Genomic DNA, 16,834 nt, shown 5'->3' with positions numbered 1-16,834 from the left:
ATGAACCGTGGGCCCGGGCCACATCCATCATCCTACGGTCCCTTCGCCCTGTCTTCACCACGCCGGCATGGCCTCCTCAAGTTCCAAAGCCGTCTGGGAAAGCCTCTCATCCGAGCAGAAAAATGAGATCGCCGCCATTGCAGACAGACGCTAAGGACATCCCAATGGAGGACGCAGCCGAGGAAGAGCCGACGTCACCCTCCTCGGTCCTCGCCAGTGCATGCTGGCATCACCATGGGCGATGCTCGTGCCCACTACACGGACATAATGCTGGAGGAGCGGGAAGCCAAGTTCTGGTAGGCACAGGCCGACCAGGCCTACAACCTCCGCATCCTCGACGAGCATCGGCGCGCGAAGGAGCAACTCATCGCCGGCACGGTGCTACCTCTTGAGCATGCGTTGGTTTTCCCTTGAAGAGGAAAGGGTGATGCAGCAAAGTAGCGTGAGTATTTCCCTCAGTTTTGAGAACCAAGGTATCAATCCAGTAGGAGACAACATACAACTCACCTAGTACCTGCACAAACAATCAAGAACTTTCCAACCAACGCGATAAAAGGGTTGTCAATCCCTTCACGGTCACTCGCAAAAGTGAGATATAATAAAGATAGTACACTACTAGGGAAAACCCTAGTAGTAGCGCGGGTTTAATGCCCACTATTAGCGCGGGACACCGCGCTACTAGTAAGGCGCTACAACTATTCCTTAGCAGTAGCGCGTGTGACACGCGCTACTCCTAAGACATATAGCCGCAGCGTTTGTTCACTCCCGCGCGACTGCTAATATAGCTAGTAGTAGCGTGTTTACTCTCCATCACTACTAGTAATCTTTTTCTCATTTTTTAATTTTTAGTGTATTTATATGCCGTTATACAAAGTTTGGTACAATACCAATTATGACGTTGTTATATCAGTATGTCCATAACAGTGTGTCCAATGAAGGTGGATTAGGTTCAAGTGGAGGCAACATGTGGTGCATGTCAAAAGTATACTACTAATCCAAACTTGATCTAGTTTGGACTAGTAGTACTTTCGATGTGCACCACATGTTGCCTCCACTTGAATCTAATCCGCCAACACAAGCTATTTAACCATCATCATAGTCATTACCACCAACAGTAGCTAGTTATAGTCATAGTGTAGCACACATCATCATCTTCAAACTCATTCTAGCTAGCTAATCACCACCAACTCTAGCTGCGGTAGCTATCTAATCACCACCAACACTAGCTAATAATAATCATCATAGTCATTACCACCAACACTAGCTATTTAATCATCATAACTCATTTCTAGCTAGCTAATCACTCCTGCTGCTCTCTCTCAGGTAAAATAGCATAAAACATGTGTAGCACTCCTGCTTCATCAAGTGGGAGCATGCAGATGAACATGTCTCCTAATCGTGGGCTGCGCTTCTGATTGCTGCCCCTTAGTACTTCTCTGCGATCGTTCACAATTTTGCTCTAGTCTTTCACTATTAAGCATTCCTCGCTATTAGAAATCCTGAATGCACTAAAGTGCATTGTAGGAAATCTTGGCCGTAAGCTAACAATTCTCATGCGACCTTTAGTCTCGATCCAATGAGGCACAACATTCATCGGGAGTCCCTGTTGAAGAACATCGTATAGTAACATATTTGACAATGAAGTTTAGCTTAAAAAATAATGTATGCAAAAGATGCACTAGGGACAAATAGTAAAAATCTTACCATCTTTCCTAAATGGATGTTACCGTAGTTCAGTACGAACACTATTGGTCGCACATTTTGAGTACTAAGATTTTTAAGTCCAGGAAAATAATTTGTCTTGACAGTATGAAGATGCTCAAGACATGAAACATAATGACCTATCTCCTCGCAGTTTAGTTCAGCCCCGGGACAGTGGACGGTCATGTCTACCAAGCGCCGGACATGTTTGCTTGAATGGAAATAAGCTGTCAATAGAAATTAGTTTTCAACTATTTTTGAATAAACAATATCGAAGACATAAATAAGGTTGAGAAACTCACATAATGGTATAATTGGAGGCGTCTGCACATCGACCGAGATGTCTCTATTACCTTCAATATCATGTTTGGGACGAATATCAAAGGTGATAAACATATCAGGCTCAAATGCATAAGCCTTGCATAGTGCTTGCCAAGTTTTGCATTCAAAATAGGTCTAGGTGTCTGTGTTGTATAATTTTGCGTGGAAAGTATAACCATGCTCGGTCTTCAAGTCAACTCTCTTTACCTACATAGTAGTTTGCATAGGACTGAAACCTATCTTATCCAAGACAAAAACTCTTGCATGGCAGGGGATACGCTAGTAGTATAGTAAAAAAAATTATAAGTTGAAGCAAATGAAGCAAATGTCATGCTTAATTACGAAAAAAGACTTCTCGTTGTGACTTACTGTATCCACTTCGAAGTTCTCGTCCAGCTTGATGCTGAAGCGCCTATCATCATCTAGGAAGATTCTGTCACACAGGCCGCACTAGTTTTCGCAGTATTCGCAAATACCGAAATCCTTTTCGTCGTCAGACATTTCCTATGTTCATAGTTGAAACATTAATTGAAAATCGATCGAAGGCAACTACCAGGATACTCAACACACAAATCCGGTGCACTCGATATTCCGTATTTGAGCAACACAAGATATACATTTCAAAATATCTTATAGGACTCATATTGACATGAGCATTCAATAAGCAAAACCAAATCGTAAAATAAATAAGTATTCAAATTAGCATGCATTCAATAAGCAAAAGTAAATAATCTCATGCGTCCGTACATCGTCGAATATTGTGGCACCCCGGCTCAGAGAAACCGGAACGCCCCGTATTCCAGCCCAGAGATCGAGGAGAAGTCTTCTGGAATACGGCACTGCTTAGCATAGAACAAATCAGCTCTTTATTGCAATCTATTGGGGTACAAGGGGATTACTTCGGCACGGCGACGCTACGCCTGCCACGGTTGCTCTATGCAAGCAGCAGAACAACACGACGCAGCGGAATGACTACTGGCAGCGGAACATCGACGACAGTGATGAACTCCACTCCGCAGGTACTCTGGCTGGAACGCTTATCCTAGCGCGCAAACAAGGGATCCACAGCAAACAAGCAATCATATCTGGCATGGCCTACAAACTGGCATGACACGCCAGGTCAGTACATTGAACGTACTTGCTGTTGGGGAACGTAGTAATTTCAAAAAAATTTCCTACGCACACGCAAGATCATGGTGATGCATAGCAACGAGAGGGGAGAGTGTTGTCCACGTACACTCGTAGACCAATAGCAGAAGCGTTATCACAACGCGGTTGATGTAGTCGTACGTCTTCACGATCCGACCGATCAAGTACCGAACGCACGGCACCTCCGAAGTTCTACACACGTTCAGCTCGATGACGTCCCTAGAACTCCGATCCAGCCGAGTGTTGAGGGAGAGTTTCGTCAGCACGACGGCGTGGTGACGATGATCATGTTCCACCGACGCAGGGCTTCGCCTAAGCTCCGCGACGGTATTATCGAGGTGTAATCTGGTGAAGGGGGGCACCGCACACGGCTAAAATATCGTATATCAAGTGTGTATAGAGGTGCCCCCCTGCCCCCGTATATAAAGGAGCAAGGGGGAGGCCGGCTGCCTATGGGCGCGCCAAGGAGAGGGGGGAGTCCTCCTCCTAGTAGGAGTAGGACTCCCCTTTCCTAGTCCTACTAGGAAAAGAAGGGGGAAGGAAAGAGAGGGAAAGGGAGAGGGAAAGGGGGCTGCGCCCCCCTCTCCTAGTCCAACTAGGACTCCTCCTGGGAGGGGGCGCACCACCTCCTGGCTGCTGCCCTCTCTCTCCCCTCAAGGCCCACTAAGGCCCAATACTTCCCCGGGGGGTTCCGGTAACCCTCCGGCACTCCGGTTTAATCCGAAACTTCTCCGGAACACTTTCGGTGTCCGAATATAGTCGTCCAATATATCAATCTTTACGTCTCGACCATTTCGAGACTCCTCGTCATGTCCGTGATCACATCCGGGACTCCGAACAACCTTCGTTACATCATAACATATAAACTCATAAAAAAACTGTCATCGTAACTTTAAGCGTGCGCACCCTTTGGGTTCGAGAACAATGTAGACATGACCGAGACCCCTCTCCGGTCAATAACCAATAGCGGGACATGGATGCCCATATTGGCTCCCACATATTCTATGAAGATCTTTATCGGTCAGACCGCATAACAACATACGTTGTTCCCTTTGTCATCGGTATGTTAGTTTCCCGAGATTCGATCGTCGGTATCTCGATACGTAGTTCAATCTCGTTACCGGCAAGTCTCTTTACTCGTTCCGTAATACATCATTCCGCAACTAACTCATTAGTCACAATGCTTGCAAGGCTTATAGTGATGTGCATTACCGAGTGGGCCCGGAGATACCTCTCCGACAATCGGAGTGACAAATCCTAATCTCGAAATACGCCAACCCAACAAGTACCTTTGGAGACACCTGTAGAGCACCTTTATAATCACCCAGTTACGTAGTGACGTTTGGTAGCACACAAAGTGTTCCTCCGGTAAACGGGAGTTGCATAATCTCATAGTCATAGGAACATGTATAAGTCATGAAGAAAGCAATAGCAACATACTAAACGATCGGGTGCTAAGCTAACGTAATGGGTCATGTCAATCACGTCATTCTCCTAATGAGGTGATCCCGTTAATCAAATGACAACTCATGTCTGTGGCTAGGAAACATAACCATCTTTGATTAACGAGCTAGTCAAGCAGAGGCATACTAGTGACACTTTGTTTGTCTATGTATTCACACATGTATTATGTTTCCGGTTAATACAATTCTAGCATGAATAATAAACATTTATCATGATATAAGGAAATATATAATACTTTATTATTGCCTCTAGGGCATATTTCCTTCAGTCTCCCACTTGCACTAGAGTCAATAATCTAGATTACATAGTAATGATTCTTACACCCATGGAGTCTTGGTGCTGATCATGTTTTGCTCGTGGAAGAGGCTTAGTCAACAGATCTGCTACATTCAGATCCGTATGTATCTTGCAAATTAATATGTCTCCCACCTGGACTAAATCCCGGATGGAATTGAAGCGTCTTCTGATGTGCTTGGTTCTCTTGTGAAATCTGGATTCCTTTGCTAAGGCAATTGCACCAGTATTATCACAAAAGATTTTCATTGGTCCCGATGTACTAGGTATGACACCTAGATCGGATATGAACTCCTTCATCCAGACTCCTTCATTCGTTGCTTCCGAAGCAGCTATGTATTCCGCTTCACACGTAGATCCCGCCACAACACTTTGCTTGGAACTGCACCAACTGACAGCTCCACCGTTCAATGTAAATACGTATCCGGTTTGCGATTTCGAATCGTCCGGATTGTCAAAGCTTGCATCAACGTAACCCTTTACGGTGAGTTCTTTGTCACCTCCATATACGAGAAACATATCCTTAGTCCTTTTCAGGAATTTCAGGATGTTCTTGACCGCTGTCCAGTGATCCACTCCTGGATTACTTTGGTACCTCCCTGATAAACTTATAGCTAGGGACACATCAGGTCTGGTACACAGCATTGAATACATGATAGAGCCTATGGCTGAAGCATAGGGAACATCTTTCATCTTCTCTCTATCTTCAGCAGTGGTCGGGCATTGAGTCTTACTCAATCTCACACCTTGTAGTACAGGCAAGAACCCTTTCTTTCTTGATCCATTTTGAACTTCTTCAAAACTTTGTCAAGGTATGTGCTTTGTGAAAGTCCAATTAAGCGTCTTGATCTATCTCTATAGATCTTAATGCCTAATATATATGCAGCTTCACCGAGGTCTTTCATTGAAAAACTCTTATTCAAGTATCCCTCTATGCTATCCAGAAATTCTATATCATTTCCAATCAGTAATATGTCATCCACATATAATATCAGAAATGCTATCGAGCTCCCACTCGCTTTCTTGTAAATACAGGCTTCTCCAAAAGTCTGTATAAAACCAAATGCTTTGATCACACTATCAAAGCGTTTATTCCAACTCTGAGAGGCTTGCACCAGTCCATAAATGGATCGCTGGAGCTTGCACACTTTGTTAGCTCCCTTTGGATCGACAAAACCTTCCGGTTGCATCATATACAACTCTTCTTCCAGAAATCCATTCAGGAACGCAGTTTTGACATCCATTTGCCAAATTTCATAATCATAAAATGCAGCAATTGCTAACATGATTCGGACAGACTTAAGCATCGCTACGGGTGAGAAGGTCTCATCGTAGTCAATTCCTTGAACTTGTCGAAAACCTTTCGCAACAAGTCGAGCTTTATAGATAGTAACATTACCATCAGCGTCAGTCTTCTTCTTGACGATCCATTTATTTTCAATGGCTTGCCGACCATCAGGCAATTCAACCAAAGTCCATACTTTGTTCTCATACATGGATCCCATCTCGGATTTCATGGCTTCAAGCCATTTTGCGGAATCTGGGCTCACCATCGCTTCTTCATAGTTCGTAGGTTCACCATGGTCTAGTAACATGACCTCCAGAACAGGATTACCGTACCACTCTGGTGCGGATCTTGATCTAGTTGACCTACGAAGTTCAGTAATAACTTGATCTGAAGTTTCATGATCATTATCATTAACTTCCTCACTACTTGGTGTAGGTGTCGCAGAAACTGATCTCTGCGATGATCTACTTTCCAATAAGGGAGCAGGTACAGTTACCTCATCAAGTTCTACTTTCCTCCCACTCACGTCTTTCGAGAGAAACTCCTTCTCTAGAAAGGATCCATTTCTAGCAACAAATATCTTGCCTTCGGATCTGTGATAGAAGGTGTACCCAACGGTCTCCTTTGGGTATCCTATGAAGACACATTTCTCCGATTTAGGCTCGAGCTTATCAGGTTGAAGTTTCTTCACATAAGCATCGCAACCCCAAACTTTAAGATACGACAACTTTGGTTTCTTGCCAAACCATAGTTCAAAAGGCGTCGTCTCAACGGATTTTGATGGTGTCCTATTTAGAGTGAATGCAGCTGTCTCTAAAGCATAACCCCAAAACGATAGCGGTAAATCAGTAAGAGACATCATAGTTCACACCATATCTAATAAAGTACGATTACGACGTTCAGACACACCATTACGCTGTGGTGTTCCGGGTGGTGTGAGTTGCGAAACTATTCCGCATTGTTTCAAATGTAGACCAAACTCGTAACTCAAATATTCTCCTCCACGATCAGATCGTAGGAATTTTATTTTCTTGTTACGATGATTTTCAACTTCACTCTGAAATTCTTTGAACTTTTCAAATGTTTCAGACTTATGTTTCATTAAGTAGATATACCCATATCTACTCAAATCATCTGTGAAGGTGAGAAAATAACGATATCCGCCACGAGCTTCAATATTCATCGGACCACATACATCTGTATGTATGATTTCCAGCAAATCTGTTGCTCTCTCCATAGTTCTGGAGAACGGTGTTTTGGTCATCTTGCCCATAAGACACGGTTCGCAAGTACCAAGTGATTCAAAATCAAGTGATTCCAAAATTCCATCAGTATGGAGTTTCTTCATGCGCTTTACACCGATATGACCCAAACGGCAGTGCCACAAATAAGTTGCACTGTCATTATTAACTCTGCATCTTTTGGCTTCAACATTATGAATATGTGTATCACTACTATCGAGATTCATTAAAAATAGACCACTCTTCAAGGGTGCATGACCATAAAAGATATTATTCATATAAATAGAACAACCATTATTCTCTGATTTAAATGAATGACCGTCTCGCATTAAACAAGATCCAGATATAATGTTCATGCTCAACGCTGGCACCAAATAACAATTATTTAGGTCTAAAACTAATCCCGAAGGTAGATGTAGAGGTAGCGTGCCGACGGCGATCACATCGACTTTGGAACCATTTCCCACGTGCATCGTCACCTCGTCCTTAGCCAAACTTCGCTTAATCCGTAGCCCCTGTTTCGAGTTGCAAATATTAGCAACAGAACCAGTATCAAATACCCAGGTGCTACTGCGAGTATTAGTAAGGTACACATCAATAACATGTATATCACATATACCTTTGTTAACCTTGCCATCCTTCTTATCCGCCAAATACTTGGGGCAGTTCCGCTTCCAGTGGCCAGTCTGCTTACAGTAGAAGCACTCAGTTTCAGGCTTAGGTCCAGACTTGGATTTCTTCTCCTGAACAGCAACTTGCTTGCTATTCTTCTTGAAGTTCCCTTTCTTCTTCCCTTTGCCCTTTTTCTTGAAACTAGTGGTTTTACTGACCATCAACACTTGATGCTCCTTTTTGATTTCTACCTCCGCTGCCTTTAGCATTGCGAAGAGCTCGGGAATCGTCTTATCCATCCCTTGCATGTTATAGTTCATCACGAAGCTCTTGTAGCTTGGTGGCAGTGATTGAAGAATTCTGTCAATGACGCAATCATCCGGAAGTTGAACTCCCAGTTGAATCAAGTGATTATTATACCCAGACATTCTGAGTATATGCTCACTGACAGAACTATTCTCTTCCATCTTGCAGCTATAGAACTTATTGGAGACTTCATATCTCTCAATCCGGGCATTTGCTTGAAATATTAACTTCAACTCCTGGAACATCTCATATGATCCATGACGTTCAAAACGTCGTTGAAGTCCCGGTTCTAAGCCGTAAAGCATGGCACACTGAACTATTGAGTAGTCATCAGCTTTGCTTTGCCAGACGTTCATAACTTCTGGCGTAGCTCTTGCAGGAGGCCTGGCACCTAGCAGTGCTTCCAGGACGTAATTCTTCTGTGCAGCAATGAGGATAATCCTCAAGTTACGGACCCAGTACGTGTAATTGCTACCATCATCTTTCAACTTAGCTTTCTCAAGGAACGCATTAAAATTCAACGGAACAACAGCACGGGCCATATATCTACAATTAACATAGACAAGCAAGATACTATCAGGTACTAAGTTCATGATAAATTTAAGTTCAATTAATCATATTACTTAAGAACTCCCACTTAGATAGACATCTCTCTAATCATCTAAGTGATTACGTGATCCAAAGCAACTAAACCATGTCCGATTAACACGTCAGATGGAGTAGTTTCAATGGTGAACATCACTATGTTGATCATATCTACTATATGATTCACGCTCGACCTTTCGGTCTCTGTGTTCCGAGGCCATATCTGTACATATGCTAGGCTCGTCAAGTTTAACCTGAGTACTCCGCGTGTGCAACTGTTTTGCACCCGTTGTATTTGAACGTAGAGCCTATCACACCCGATTAACACGTGGTGTCTCAGCGCGAAGATCCTTCGCAACGGTGCATACTCAGGGAGAACACTTTTGTCTTGAAAGTTTAGTGAGAGATCATCTTATAATGCTACCGTCAAACAAACCAAGATAAGATGCATAAAGGATTAACATCACATGCAATCAATATAAGTGATATGATATGGCCATCATCATCTTGTGCTTGTGGTCTCCATCTCCGAAGCACCGTGCTCGTGATTTCCATCTCTGAAGCACCATCATGATCACCATCGTCACTGGCTCAACACCTTGATCTCCATCATAGTATCATTGTCGTCTCGCCAACTTATTGCTTTTACGACTATCGCTACCGCTTAGTGATAAAGTAAAAATATTACATGGCGATTGCATCTCATACAATAAAGCGACAACCATATGGCTCCTGCCAGTTGCCGATAACTCGGTTACAAAACATGATCATCTCATACAACACATTATATCACATCATGTCTTGACCATATCACATCACAGCATGCCCTGCAAAAACAAGTTAGACGTCCTCTACTTTGTTGTTGCATGTTTTACGTGGCTGCTACGGGCTTAGCAAGAACCGTTCTTACCTACGCATCAAAACCACAACGATAGTTTGTCAAGTTGGTGCTGTTTTAACCTTCGCAAGGACCGGGCGTAGCCACACTCGGTTCAACTAAAGTGAGAGAGACAGACACCCGCCAGTCACCTTTAAGCAACGAGTGCTCCGAACGGTGAAACCAGTCTCGCGTAAGCGTACGCGTAATGTCGGTCCGGGCCGCTTCATCTCACAATACTGCTGAACCAAAGTATGACATGCTGGTAAGTAGTATGACTTATATCGCCCACAACTCACTTGTGTTCTACTCGTGCATAGCATCAACGCATAAAACCAAGCTCTGATACCACTGTTGGGGAACGTAGTAATTTCAAAAAAAAAATCCTACGCACACGCAAGATCATGGTGATGCATAGCAACGAGAGGGGAGAGTGTTGTCCACGTACCCTCGTAGACCGACAGCGGAAGCGTTATCACAACGCGGTTGATGTAGTCGTACGTCTTCACGATCCGACCGATCAAGTACCGAACGCACGGCACCTCCGAAGTTCTACACACGTTCAGCTCGATGACGTCCCTCGAACTCCGATCTAGCCGAGTGTTGAGGGAGAGTTTCGTCAGCACGACGGCGTGGTGACGATGATGATGTTCCACCGACGCAGGGCTTCGCCTAAGCTCCGCGACAGTATTATCGAGGTGTAATCTGGTGGAGGGGGGCACCGCACACGGCTAAAATATCGTATATCAAGTGTGTATAGAGGTGCCCCCCTGCCCCCGTATATAAAGGAGCAAGGGGGAGGCCGGCTGCCTATGGGCGCGCCAAGGAGAGGGGGGGAATCCTCCTCCTAGTAGGAGTAGGACTCCCCTTTCCTAGTCCTACTAGGAAAAGAAGGGGGGAAGGAAAGAGAGGGAGAGGGAGAGGGAAAGGGGGCTGCGCCCCCCTCTCCTAGTCCAACTAGGACTCCTCCTGGGAGGGGGCGCACCACCTCCTGGCTGCTGCCCTCTCTCTCCCCTCAAGGCCCACTAAGGCCCAATACTTCCCCGGGGGGTTCCGGTAACCCTCCGACACTCCGGTTTAATCCGAAACTTCTCCGGAACACTTCCGGTGTCCGAATATAGTCGTCCAATATATCAATCTTTACTTCTCGGCCATTTCGAGACTCCTCGTCATGTCCGTGATCACATCCAGGACTCCGAACACCCTTCGGTACATCAAAACATATAAACTCATAATAAAACTGTCATCGTAACTTTAAGCGTGCGGACCCTTTGGGTTCGAGAACAATGTAGACATGACCGAGACACCTCTCCGATCAATAACCAATAGAGGGACCTGGATGCCCATATTGGCTCCCACATATTCTATGAAGATCTTTATCGGTCAGACCGCATAACAACATACATTGTTCCCTTTGTCATCGGTATGTTACTTGCCCGAGATTCGATCGTCGGTATCTCGATACCTAGTTCAATCTCGTTACCGGCAAGTCTCTTTACTCATTCCGTAATACATCATTCCGCAACTAACTCATTAGTCACAATGCTTGCAAGGCTTATAGTGATGTGCATTACCGAGTGGGCCCAGAGATACCTCTCCGACAATCGGAGTGACAAATCCTAATCTCGAAATACGCCAACCCAACAAGTACCTTTGGAGACACCTGTAGAGCACCTTTATAATCACCCAGTTATGTTGTGACGTTTGGTAGCACACAAAGTGTTCCTCCGGTAAACGGGAGTTGCATAATCTCATAGTCATAGGAACATGTATAAGTCATGAAGAAAGCAATAGCAACATACTAAACGATCGGGTGCTAAGCTAACGTAATGGGTCATGTCAATCACGTCATTCTCCTAATGAGGTGATCCCGTTAATCAAATGACAACTCATGTCTATGGCTAGGAAACATAACCATCTTTGATTAACGAGCTAGTCAAGCAGAGGCATACTAGTGACACTTTGTTTGTCTATGTATTCACACATGTATTATGTTTCCGGTTAATACAATTCTAGCATGAATAATAAACATTTATCATGATATAAGGAAATATATAATACTTTATTATTGCCTCTAGGGCATATTTCCTTCAGTCTCCCACTTGCACTAGAGTCAATAATCTAGATTACATAGTAATGATTCTTACACCCATGGAGTCTTGGTGTTGATCATGTTTTGCTCGTGGAAGAGGCTTAGTCAACAGATCTGCTACATTCAGATCCGTATGTATCTTGCAAATTAATATGTCTCCCACCTGGACTAAATCCCGGATGGAATTGAAGCGTCTTCTGATGTGCTTGGTTCTCTTGTGAAATCTGGATTCCTTTGCTAAGGCAATTGCACCAGTTAACAAGGATTAACATGATACTATCAAGCTCACAGCAAGCTCACAGCAACCAAAGCAATCAAGACAAACAATAGCATGGCAATTACCGGTTAACAAGGATTAACATGATACTATCAGATCAACCATAGCATGAACAAGATGATACAGCTAGAACAATATGAGCATGGCGTAAACATATGAACATGATGATACTAGCATGCAACATGATGAAACTATCATGCACCAACTTACTCTGTTCGGGCTACCTCGTAACCACCACCTGTATCACTTACCATCGCTGACATCACACGATCATCTCGGGATCCAATCAAGCTTGGTATTAACAATACCGTAGTAGTCATTTATGACCACAAGGAGCTTGACTTTTACCCTTGACTCTCGCATAACCCAGAAATATCCAACAAGTTGGTATTCCTGATACCACAGTGATTCTCTCTTGATCACATAAATATCAACCAACTTCTTTCATCATCGAACTAAGGTTGTTATTAATCAAATTAGTATTATTACTGTTGACCCATAGTATGACCAACACGAACTGGGCCCTTATCCGCGGGCACGGCTATCGATAGATTTAACACACACAGTCTGCAGAGGTTAGCACACTGTACCCACACCACGGAACCATGGCCTCGCACTCCCATTCGGGTGGACCAAAGCGTTCCGACAAAACCGTCCTACTGCCATGCCACCCCCCGGCCACTCCGACCAACTCCCCTTTGCGCTAAGTCCTGGGTGGCCCCGTGCCTACCAAAGGCAACAATGGCTACCGTCGTGGCAAAACGGTCCCAAACGGGGACAAGGATCCATACTCAACAACGGGCACACAAGGCTTATGCCATCCTACCTGGCCAAGGTATCGCCCGCGCATAACCTTCCCTCGCGGGAGGCACTGGTGAGAGGCATGACAATATACCTAGTTAGGGTCATCCCATAGGGCAAGCGTGGTTGCACTGGTCAGATTGATATGGTGGCACCATGACTCAGCCAACATTTGTTCAAGTTCAATTTAATCTGGTTAAACTTGAATGCAATATGCTGAGCCAAGATAAAAATAACAGGATGCAACTACAATGCATGAATATGATATCAAAATAAGCATGGAGGTGCAACATAATCAACGAGCATAACAACAACATTTGAGCATTTATCCAGATGAGCATGGCATACCTACGAACATGAATATCACAACTAGAACATTACTCATAGCATAACATGACTACTAGTGTCAGCAATAACTACCATGCATTAACATAACGATAAACTACCATGCAAGCATTTAACCAACTGGGTGCAAAAGAACATGCATAACAACGGTACTCGGAACAGGCGATAATCATGCACCGAAGACCATCACAAGCATGTACTACTACCAAGCATGGCAATAAGAAAGTACTACTAGCATGAAGAGAAAAATAACAGAGTACAAGAAAACATAGCATCACGGTAAACACCGATACATAAGCATAACCGAAATAACAACAGCAGTAGCAAAACAATCAAACATGTATTAAAGATTCAAGTTCGAAACAAATGCTTCTGCATGGCTATCATGCAAATGGTGGGTGTGGCTTGCCTGGGGATGGAGAAGGCTCCGAGAAGAAGTGCGGAATGACCGCGGAAGGAATCGCCGGAAAGGGTACTCTCTTTGAGGGGGCTGATTGGGGCAAGGGCAAAATTGTCATTTCCAGTATGTCAAACCATAGTGAAAATGAAACAAAAAGTTTGGGCTCGAAGAGACGAAGAAGTGGGTGTTGGAATCAACTAAATCGGAGTTGTGGTTGAAAAGATATAGAGGTTTGACTGCCAGGGACCTATCTGTAAAATATATCCACAAACAGGTCCCTAAGTGGATAAGGCAGAAACGGTTTTGCAAAATATGCTTTCCAGAGGGGAAAGCGCATTCCTTGCCTAAGCCGCAAGGAAATACGCCTTCGGAAATACAAAACGTATTACCCGGAATACGCTTCCACTTTCCCACGTCAGCGTGGGCGGGGTCAACACGGGGCCGGCTCCTGGCTCGCTTACAGGTGGGTCCCGCGGCGCTCTGTCTCTCCTCCCGCCGGTCTCATTCCTCCTCTCGACAGAAGCAGGGGAGAGGCGAGGCCGCTCGGCGCCGGCGATGGCCCGGGCAGCTCCGGCCGTCCCCGGTGGAGCTGGGACTACCGGCGGGCGCGGAACGGAGTGCTGGTCCCTCCTGGAGCAGCAGCAGGCACTGGGGAGGCCTAGAGTGATGGCGGCTCGCGGAGGCCGAGGGCAGCGTGTTGAGTAAATAGGCAATTTCTCAATTAAATTAATCCACGAGTAAATCACTAGCATGGCAATGACACATATGATCGCATACTGATATTCAGTCAAAGTAGCACATACTACGCTAATTGCAGAAAGATCTACGTATAACGCTAGCATGGCTAAAACAAAAAACAGTAGGAGCGGGATAAACGAGTTATACCCTCCAGTAGGCCATGCAGAGGCCGCGGCTTTGGTGGCAGCAGCGGCGTCCTCGGCGGCCTTCTTGTCAGCTTCAGCTTTCTCGGCGGCGGCACGTTCGGCGTCGGTGGACATGGTGATGATGAAGGCGACTTGGACGTAGAGGAAGTAGACGATCGGAAGTGAGCAGTCGTGTAATCGCTGCCCAAAAACCTATTCGCCCCTCACCCCGAACAGGAACCAGAAGGGCGTGGTTTCGGAGACCTGCTCTCCCGTCGACCGTGTACGCGGCGGACGGGATGGAGTCGCCGGCGGCAGCAGCAGCAAGGGAACGACGGTGGGCGTGCGCGTGGAGCAGATGTGATCTGTTCGTGGCGGCTAGGGTTAGGAGACACCGCGCACTTATATAGGCGCAGCCGCGTGGAGAGACGTGGGCTCGACCCACGTCCGAGTCCGTGACAGCCCACGATCCAACGTCTCAGATCGTGGCCCAGCTGTCAGAAAACTCTCTGTTAGTGACTGGCAAAAATAAGCGCGTAGGTGTAAGCTCGGCTCGGCTCAATACTGCAACCCGCGGCGCGTCGTGACGAGGCGTGGCGTGGCGAGGCGGGCGGCGGAGGAGGAGTGCGCGAGGGCCTCTTCTCTTCTCAAGCTCCAATAGCATGTAGAAGAGAAACCCTTATAAGGAGGTCCAACTCCTCTTCCACTTTCGGGGTGGGACTAAACTTCCCACTACACCTAGTGCCATATAACCCACATGGGCCCTTAGAGATTTTTCAGAAATTGCTACATGGGCCTAGAGCCCATCTCAAATTTCAGCAATCCCCCACCAGATCTCGAGGGCCCATTGTGTCCTCTGTTCCAATTACTGGTTCGATATACCAGTGTTTCAGTGAAGACCTGTTAAGGTTGAGCTTCACCTAGAGCAAGTAGCTACACTCCTTCACAACTGAACAATGGACTATGCCTTGAATTGTCAGTTTGGCGTAAAGAAGTTTCACCACATGTCTCACTAGTACTGGGCTGCCGAAGGCTGACTCCTCGGGTGGAGCATATAAGTCACACTCCTGGCCTATTCATGCGCTTACTAGAGATCACCCCAATCTCATAGACTGTGACCAGCAGTCGGACTCATATAGGTGTGTTCCTCCAAAGATCACTCTGTAGGATAGCTTCTTGCTTATATAAGCTTCGGAACACATTAAGACAGTAGTCATCCTACCATACAATATCGAGAGTATTGCATCTCCAACGGAGTGGGTTAGTATAGTTACTCTCCTCAGTTCACCACTGGCTTGTTTTCCCAGGTCCTAATTCACGGGATCTCCGATCACATAGGTTGGGTTACTACCATGGCAACTCATGTGGGTCTCATACCCATCTCCCTCGATGCATTATCTATCACAACACGTGATAGCCCTTTCGTAAAGGGGTCTGCCAGATTCTTAGCCGTATGGACATACATTTTTATCAAAAAGTTCGATAACCGCCTTTCGAGCGTCGTAATTTTGGATTCCATTTCTTAATTTTATGACAGCTTTTAATCTCATTCTTATGTGTTTGGTGGACTTCATGTTGTCCTTTGAACTCTTCACCTTGGTGATGACAGTCTGATTGTCACAGTTCATAAGGATAGCCGGAACCGGTTTATCAACCAATGGCAAGTCCATCAAAAGATCTCGAAGCCATCTCGCTTCAACACCAGATGTGTCTAATGCCGTTAATTCTGCTTCCATTGTCGATCTCGTTAAGATCGTTCGCTTGCAAGACTTCCAGGAAACAGCGCCACCTCCAAGAGTAAACATATACCCAGTTGTGGCCTTCATCTCATCAGCATCAGAGATCCAATTTGCATCACTATACCCTTCAAGTACCGACGGGTCTGCGGTATAGTGAAGTCCATAGTTCATAGTACCTTTCAGATAGCGCATGACTCGTTCAACAGCATGCCAATGTACATCACCCGGTTTGGAAACAAACCGGCTCAGTTTGCTCACAGCAAACGCGATGTCGGGCCTCGTTGCGCTCGCTAGGTACATCAGTGAACCAATGATTTGAGAGTATCTCAACTGATCTATAGCCGTGCCTTTGGACTTTCGAATCAACACGCTAGGATCATATGGTGTTTGAGATGGTGTGCAATCCGAATATCCAAAACGACTCAACACCTTCTCAACATAGTGAGATTGCAGAAGTGTAAACCCACCCTCATTATCTC

The sequence above is a fragment of the Triticum aestivum genome, chromosome 7D (assembly GCF_018294505.1).
Source record: "Triticum aestivum cultivar Chinese Spring chromosome 7D, IWGSC CS RefSeq v2.1, whole genome shotgun sequence".
Lineage (NCBI taxonomy): Eukaryota > Viridiplantae > Streptophyta > Magnoliopsida > Poales > Poaceae > Triticum > Triticum aestivum.
Note: the sequence above shows the minus strand (reverse complement) of the source record.